Source organism: Thamnophis sirtalis, unplaced genomic scaffold (assembly GCF_051295495.1).
Source record: "Thamnophis sirtalis isolate CommonGarterSnake01/CBP01778 unplaced genomic scaffold, rThaSir2_p1.2 scaffold_1, whole genome shotgun sequence".
Taxonomy (NCBI): domain Eukaryota; kingdom Metazoa; phylum Chordata; class Lepidosauria; order Squamata; family Natricidae; genus Thamnophis; species Thamnophis sirtalis.
The window spans coordinates 153,440,560-153,448,867 of NW_028261381.1; positions in this window are offsets into that span (position 1 = coordinate 153,440,560).

Here is an 8,308-nt window from a genome sequence, read left to right on the forward strand (position 1 = left end):
AAGGGGGAAGTCATCTTTGAGAGAATGTGTGCGTAGACACAGGGAAAGAAGGAAAGAAAGGCCAGGAAAAATATGACTAAATCCCCCTCCCTCTCCAACCCACTACAAATTTTCATGGATTTTTCCAGTATATCTGAGAAACGATACTATACTGAAAGTCCTTGACTTACAACCACAATTGAACCAGTGGTGGGATTCACTTACCTTCCCTACTGGTTCGCAAATGTGAATTCACGTGCTTCTTCTGCACATGTGCACTACCTTCTGCACATGTGCAGTGCTCACGCATTACATTGTGGCAGGTGGGTGGAGCTTCCTGAAGCCGCGCTACGAGCTCACCTGAACTAGAGAGAACCGGCTGAATACCTCTTCTGAATTGAACCCACAATTTCTGTTGTTAAACGAGACAGTTGTCCGATGAATTCTGCCCCATTTTATGACCTTTCTTGCCACCGTTGTTAAATAAATCACTGCAACTAAGTTAGTGACACGATTGTTAAATGAACTTGGCTTCCCCATTGACTTTGCTTGGCAGAAGGTCGCAAAAGGGAATCCCATGACCCCGGAATGCTGTAACCATCATAAATATAAGTCAGTAGCCAAGCATCTGAATTTTGATCATGTTACCACGGGGATGTTGCAACAGTTGTTAGTGCGAAAACGGTCATTAAAAAGTCACGTTATGATGATACTTTTTCAATGTCATTGTAACTTTGAACAATCACTAAATGAAGTTGTTGTAAGTTGTATTAAAAAGTTTTAGTGCTGCTGGAAATAGCCTAATCCACTTTTGTTTCTAAATAAGAAGCGGTGATTGGCTTAGCTGGTAGGTTAATAGCAATAGCACTTAGACTTATATACCGCTTCATAGTGCCCTCTCTAAGCAGTTTACAGACTCAGCATATCGCCCCCCAACAACCTGGGTCCTCATTTACCCATCTCGGAAGGATGGAAGGCTGAGTCAACCTTGAGCCAGTGAGATTTGAACTGCTGAACTGCAGTTAGCAGTCAGATGTAGTCCCCTGCAGTACTGCACTCTAACCACTGCGCCACCTCGGCTTGTATAATAATAATAATAATAATTGATATGCCATATTTTGGTGTGCTGTTAACAAATCCCCTGCAAAGAGAAAATGGCATAAAAGACATTTCTGGAATCCTAGCTGTCAGTCGATCACAGTATCACATTTAGCAGAAGATCAAACAAGGGTACAACCGTCAGTGAGTCCACGGGTGCCCCCTCATTGTGCTAGATAATTTGAAATGGTCTCTTGGGCATTAAATAGTTCATTATTATTTTTTTGAAGGAGAGGCAGGGAGTAGGACGGAAAGCTTGTTGTGAGGGGGAAAGATTGTTTCTCCCCCCCCCCGCAATGATATTGAAACCCTGACAAGTTGATCCAACAAGCTGCAGGCGAGTGAAAAAAAATCAATGGGGCTCCATAGATAACAGCAGTAACAGCAGCATGGAACTAACGCAAGGGGATTGTGTTCCTAAATATCAATATATTCATTAATTTCTGAGACTTGTAGGCTGCCTGTCTCTGACAAGGCACAGTATGGCTGCTTTATCAACATTTTTTCCCTTGCTAGCCGGTTCAGGTGAGGAGGGGGAATTGTACATCACTGGAAATTCATTTGTTAGTAAATGGTTTCCAAATGAAAGCTAATAAACTCACGGAATGCCCTCAGTTCTGAAAGCAGAAGGCACCTTTGATTGGTCGGTGATTTATCTAGGTTTAGTTTCTTTTGAAAGATGGCTGCAGAACACGGTCATTTTTAGTAATTATGCCTATGTATAAAAAATTTAGGCTGGAGCATTGATAGCAGCCCAAATTTATACAATCGTGCCTTCTATATAGGTAGTCCTCTGTTTTGACCTAGGCTTCCTGAGACAGTAAAAACCACACGATTAGTCCCAAAACCCCTCTTTTTATTTAAACGGCTGTGAATAAACATAATTTATTCACAGCCTGTAATGATTCACAAAAAGTCTGTGAAGAGTCCGACAGAAATCCGCCACAGTCTTTCAGGGTAAGGCTGATAATAGGCACCTTTATCTCCCTTGAGACATTGCCAAAGACTTCATTGCCAATTAGTTTTGCAAGGTCAAACGGAGCACAGAGTCAAACTGAGTTTCTTAGAGTTTGAACTGACCAGAATGAACAAAATTGCTTCCTGCAAAGGCTCACATCTGTTTGCTCCTCTTTTATGTCTTATGGGAGGGGCCAGTCATCTCCAAGCCTTACTCCTGAGTCGCCCCTTTTTTCTTAATTGTTCTTGCCTTCTGGAAGCTCTGCGCATGCGCACAGTGGGAACAGGCTCACACTGTTCTTCTGTCTCGCTGATGTCAGACTCTGGAGGCTCCGGAGGTAGCACATAACTACCAGATGGCCACAGCCTCCTCTCAGCCTCAGACTCAAACCCCCCGTCCGAGCCCTACCCAGACTCCAGGACTGGCCCATATTCCTCCCCAACCTCTTCACTGTCCGACTCTGCTACCAGCTCCGCAGGCTACCAGCAGACCACAACATCCTTGACTTAAGACCACAATCAAGTCCAGAATTTATGTTGCTAGGTGAGACATTTGTTAAATGAGTTTTGCCCATCTGTGTAATTTCAAATGGTTGCTAAGTGACCGGCCGTAAGTGGAGGACTACCTGTGCTGTTAGTGTTTCAAACTTTTAGGTATTATGAAAAGGGTATGGAGAGAAATCTGTCCATGTATTTCATTTTCATGGGAGCATATTGCCAACAAAACAAAACAAAAATGATTTTCCTGCCAATCTAGTAATATCTTAAAAGTTTCTGAGCTTGAGAAACATTGATTTAGAGCATAGTTGAAGGTCTTGTTGTTGTTTAAACTGTAGAGAAGAATGGTAGAATAAATTGTGTTTTTCATATCAGGAGAATGGGAAACAACATACTGTACAACTGCCAACAATATCTTTCTACATGATTTGGCTCTCTAAAGGTGGGATGGGTCACTCGTATCCCCTTGGGGCAGACGTCTAGTTCCTGGATCTGCCAAAATGTCATGATATGCTTCAGAATACGTGACAGCTTCATCTCTTCCCTGGGCAGCTTGTTTACCTCTCAGAAGAGGGAGAGGCCAGACCCTGCTACTGTTTCAAAACAAGCTCAGAGCCTCAAGCAATGTTATTTTCTTCAAAAGCAAACCTCAAAAGTTGTTATTGTCAAGTCAGGTGACAGCCCATTGGATTGTCAGGTCTGTTGATCTAGATATCTCATATGTACAAAACAAGAGAGTTGATCTCGCTGCCCCATCACAAATTTTTCCTGGCCTTTGTGCAGTAAATTCTTCAGTTTAGGTTGTTCCTCTTGGTACAAAAACAATTGTGAGGGTTTTTTGGGGGGGAAGGGTGTAAATTGTGCAGCTAGATGGCCTGGTTTTGGTGGCTAATTCTTCTGTCAAAGAATCATAGGTGACACTGTATAAGGAACCTCAAAGACTATTCTAGTCAGGGGTGGGTTCCGGCTGCTGCTACTGCCGGTTCACTCAGGGACGCGCTGTGAGTGCATGTACATGCGCAGTACTAAAAAATGCTTCTGCGCATGCGCAGAAGCAAAAAAAAAGATGGCGCCGCCTACTGCACCACTGAGAGAACCAGTTTGGGGATGTGGCAGGCTGAGTTACTACCTACTCGGCTGAACCAGTCAAAACCAGTAGGAACCCACCTCTGATCCTAGTCCTGCATACTCTTCACCCAGTGTGCAAATCAGCCCACATGGGAAGCCCAGAAAGGAAGTGAAAGAAGCCTCTTCTACACCATCTGGCAAATTATATTGCTTCTGTAATGTAGACGCAGGTAGAGGGTTACCAGATTTATGTTGCAAAACTTTGGATGGCCACATGACAATCACAAGGAATCAAATTTTTCTGTATTTCATTGCTGCAATCTGGTCTATTCAATTGAATTCAAATTCAAACCTTCATTGTCAATGCACAACATGTGTACAATTAGATTGGATGAGCCTCCCTTAGTGCAGCCCCCCCCCCCCCCCCGGGCAAACACAAAATACATCTCAATATCTCGTAAGTGAAAGAAAGAAAAAAAACTCTAACCCAATAGATCATACTAACAGACACACAATCCTATATTCATATATGTGCATAACGTAACATTATATTATATTGCACCAGTGTAGACATGTTGTACGTTTTGCTGGCCCGGCAAGTCTATCATGCTAAATAGTTATGGTGTCATGCCGCATTCAGAAGTCTGACAGCCCACAGATAGAAGCTATTTTTCAGCCTGTTCATTTGACTGGCTTATGCTTCTGTATCTCCTGCCCGATGGTAGGAGAGTAAAGAAGTGCTGACAAGGGTGTGAATCATCCCTAAGGATTTTCCTCACCCTGTTAAGACATCCAGTCCTAGCAAATTCATCCAGTGAGGTCAGGGGACAGCCCATGATATTTTGTGCTGTATTCATCACCCTTTGTAATGTCTTTCTATCAGTGGCTGTCAAGCCAGCATACCCTACCGCAATGCAATATGTGAGGATGCTTTCTATCATAGACCGGTAGAAGGAGTTCATCAGTCATTGTTCCACCTTGTTTTTCTGTGAGATCCTGAGGAAATGGAGTCTCCGTTGAGCCTTCTTGATCACCTGGATCGTAATACTTTTCCAGGTGAGATCTTCACTAAGATGGACTCCCAGGAATTTGAAAGAGGAGGCCCTCTTCACACAACCCCCATTGATGTAAAGTGGGACTGGTTCTTCAAGGTGGCGCAGTGGTTAAATGCAGCACTGCAGGCTACTGCTAGATCAGCAGGTCAGCGGTTCAAATCTCACCGGCTCAGGGTTGACTCAGCCTTCCATCCTTCCGAGGTGGGTAAAATGAGGACCCAGATTGTTGGGGGCAATATGCTGACTCTCTGTAAACCGCTTAGAGAGGCCTGAAAGGCCTATGAAGCGGTATATAAGTCTACTGCTATTGCTATTGCTATTGCTATTCTTGGTTCTACTACCTTCTTCTACTACCTTCTTCTGGAAGTAAAGCACCATCTCCTTGGTCTTCCTCATATTTAAGTGCAAGTTTTTTTCTGAGCACCATATGGATAACTTCTGGACCTCCTCCCTGTATGCTAATTTGTCACCTCCTGTAATAAAACCCAGTATCATCTGCAAAACTGATAATCACATTGGATGGGTCAGAAGATACACAATTGTATGCCTAGTGATATTAGTGATCTTGACATCTGCAGCTTTCCTCTGGTAGCCCAAGGAATTTAGTTATCGATATACTTCTTTTTCTTTAATCCCTTTTTAAGACCATCTGAGCTGGTAGCTGTCTTCACATTTTATGATACCTAATTCTGTAGTTAAGCTGTGCACTTTTATCTGTCCCCAAATGCTCACAATTCAGCAGACTGCTTGGAAGCTCTCTTTCTTACACACATTCGGAATGACCCAAGTTTATGGCTCTGAGGTCTTTAACAAAGAAAGATACAAAGATTAAAAATAAAAGTGGAGCCAAAGGTATATTAATCTTTCAGCTCAACATTTATCATTTTAAAAATACTCAGTTCATAAATCTCCTGGAGCAAAATGCTCCCAAGGAAGCATATAGGTTAAATAACAAATACAATAAGAGTTGGGAAAATAATAAATATAACAGAGAAGCAATATAAAACAACATCAAATGGAACTTGGAAGCCAACTGTGCAAAGATGATAAAACATGAGCAAATTACAAAAACATCACTAGGTCTGCCAGAAATTCAGTATATCAAAGTTGGATCTAGAGCAGGGGTCCCCAACCCCCAGGCTGCAGCCCACTATTGGGCAGCGGGCTGTTTCAAACAAGTGCATGCAAGTGAGAACCTCCACTCACAGGAGTGGTGGAAAAGCTCATGTAAGTGGAGGACACTTGAATGGAGGACGCTCATGTTCTCGTGCAAAACTCCATTCCCATGAATGGAGGTTCATGTTCCAGCACTTACATGTGGAGTTTCATGCGCATGCACAAATGCTCCCCACTCAAGCAAGCAGAGCTTCATGTGCAAGCCCAAGCACCCTCCACTCATGCACAAAGCTTCATTCCCGTGAGTGGAGGACGCATGGACTTGTTGCTCACACAACCACCTGTGCACCACCCGTCTCCCTGCTCTGGGCTGGGCCTCCAAGTTGGAAAGATTGGGAGCCTCTGATCTAGAGAACTTAGCTGGGGAGGCCATTTCATATGAAATGTACCATGTTCCACAAAGCCTGGTCTGGTACCATGTTCCACAAAGCCTGAGCAAGAGAAAATCCCCAGATGATAAATCCCCAGAGCTTTGGAAAGATTGTATCACTCCAGAAAAAATGTTCCTTCAATGAACCAAATCTCTAATTATTTATTACTTCAAGAAATTACCTTTCAAATTATGCCTGGAAAGAAATTTGTGTGCACTATAAGCAGCTGTTTAAGTGTTGCTGAAATGTTTTGTAAAGAGAACAGCAAGACAAACAGCAAATCTCACTGCAACCCTGCTTCTGTACCATGCTTTAATTTTATGTTGCTGTTCACATAGAATCACAGAAGTTAAATATCTTCACTGCCAGGCACATATTTCTGCACTGACTAAATGAGTTAGTTTATTAGTATTATTTATTTATTCAGTAAATTTCTATGCTGGCCATCTCACTGATACAGCTGGACTCTGGGCACCTTAAAATTAAAGGTGAAGGTAAAGTTTCCCATTGCACATATATGCTAGCTGTTCCCAACCATAGGGGGTGGTGCTCATCTCCATTTCAAAGCCAAAGAGCCAGCACTGCCAAAAGACGTTTCTGTGGTCATGTGGCTGGCATGACTAAATGCCAAAGGCGCATGGAACACTGTTACCTTCCCACCAAAGGTGGTTCCTATTTTTCTCCTTGCATTTTTTACATGCTTTCGAACTGCTAGGTTGGCAGAAGCTGGGCCAAGTAATGAGAGCTCATTCCATTATGTGGCGCTAGGGATTCAAACCACTGAACTGCCGACCTTTCTGATGACAAGCTCAGAATATTAGCCACTAAGCCATCACGTCCCTTTGGGCAGCTTAAAATATAATAAAAACATTAAAAGACTAGAAAACAATTAAAATTAGAAAAGCTGAATAGAAAAGCTAAAAACCTAAAAACCAACCAGGCATAATTTGAAGGTTATTATCTTGAAATAATGAATACTTAAGAGATGGGAATAGGGCTCTTCTCTCCTGGTCAGTCATCCCCAATGTAGTAGGCCCCCATCAGGGCACCAAGCCAAGTGGCAAACTCAAGCTTTTTTGCTTTCCTGGAAAGCCAGCATGGTGCTGGACCTCCTACAGGAAAATATTCCATAGGGCAGGTATTGTGTAGTGAGCTTCAGTAGGCAAGAACCAGACCAGCATAGCTACAACAGCTTTTTATTGACTCAAAATGGAACTGGAGAACTGCGGGCAAATGCCTGTGATTTATACTCTAGGCCCACCAATCATAGATCTAGAAAAAGCCCACCCACATTCTACGTTTCCCTCCAAAACAGTTGGCGGTCATCTAAAGCAGTGTTTCTCAACCTTGGCAACTTGAAGATGTCCGGACTTCAACTCCCAGAATTTCCCAGCCAGCATTCGCAATTCTGGCAGTTGAAGTCCGGACATCTTCAAGTTGCCAAGGTTGAGAAACACTGATCTAAAGGTTAGTTTCACTTTAGCACAGTTAACATTTAGGGTCATCTAAAGGTTAGTTTCACTTTAGCACAGTTAACACAACTATATACATTCAATACATAATAGCAGGAGCCCAGCAGAAAAGGCTCTTCTCCCAGACCCTACTGGCCAAAATTGTTCTGCTAATGGGATATGGAGTAGACCTTGTCTGCTGGAATGAGTGGGGTGGGCTAGTCTCATTGGAGTGAGACAGTTCCTCAAATACCTAAAGGGCTTTAAAAATAATGACCAACATCTTGAATTGGACCTGGAAGCAAAATGGCAACCAGTGAAGTTCACGTAACAATAGTGTCACATATGGCACCCTAGGGGCCTTTAAAACTGCCTATACCGCTGCGTTCTGTACTAGTTGTAGCTTCCAAATACTTGTCAAGGGTATCCCCATCTAGAGCACATTGCCATAATCCAATTATATAACCTAAAGATCATGAAGCCCATTAATATCAAAGGTAATTTTTCTTCAGTTAATCAGTGTTCAGGTTCCTTATTGGGTTTTGATTACAGCTGGAACTGACACAGAAATAACAAAAGGAGACATAAAAATGGAAAGGAAATGTGGATTCCTAATAAATAGATGATCAAAGGTCTTCTGTTCCAAAGGAAGGAA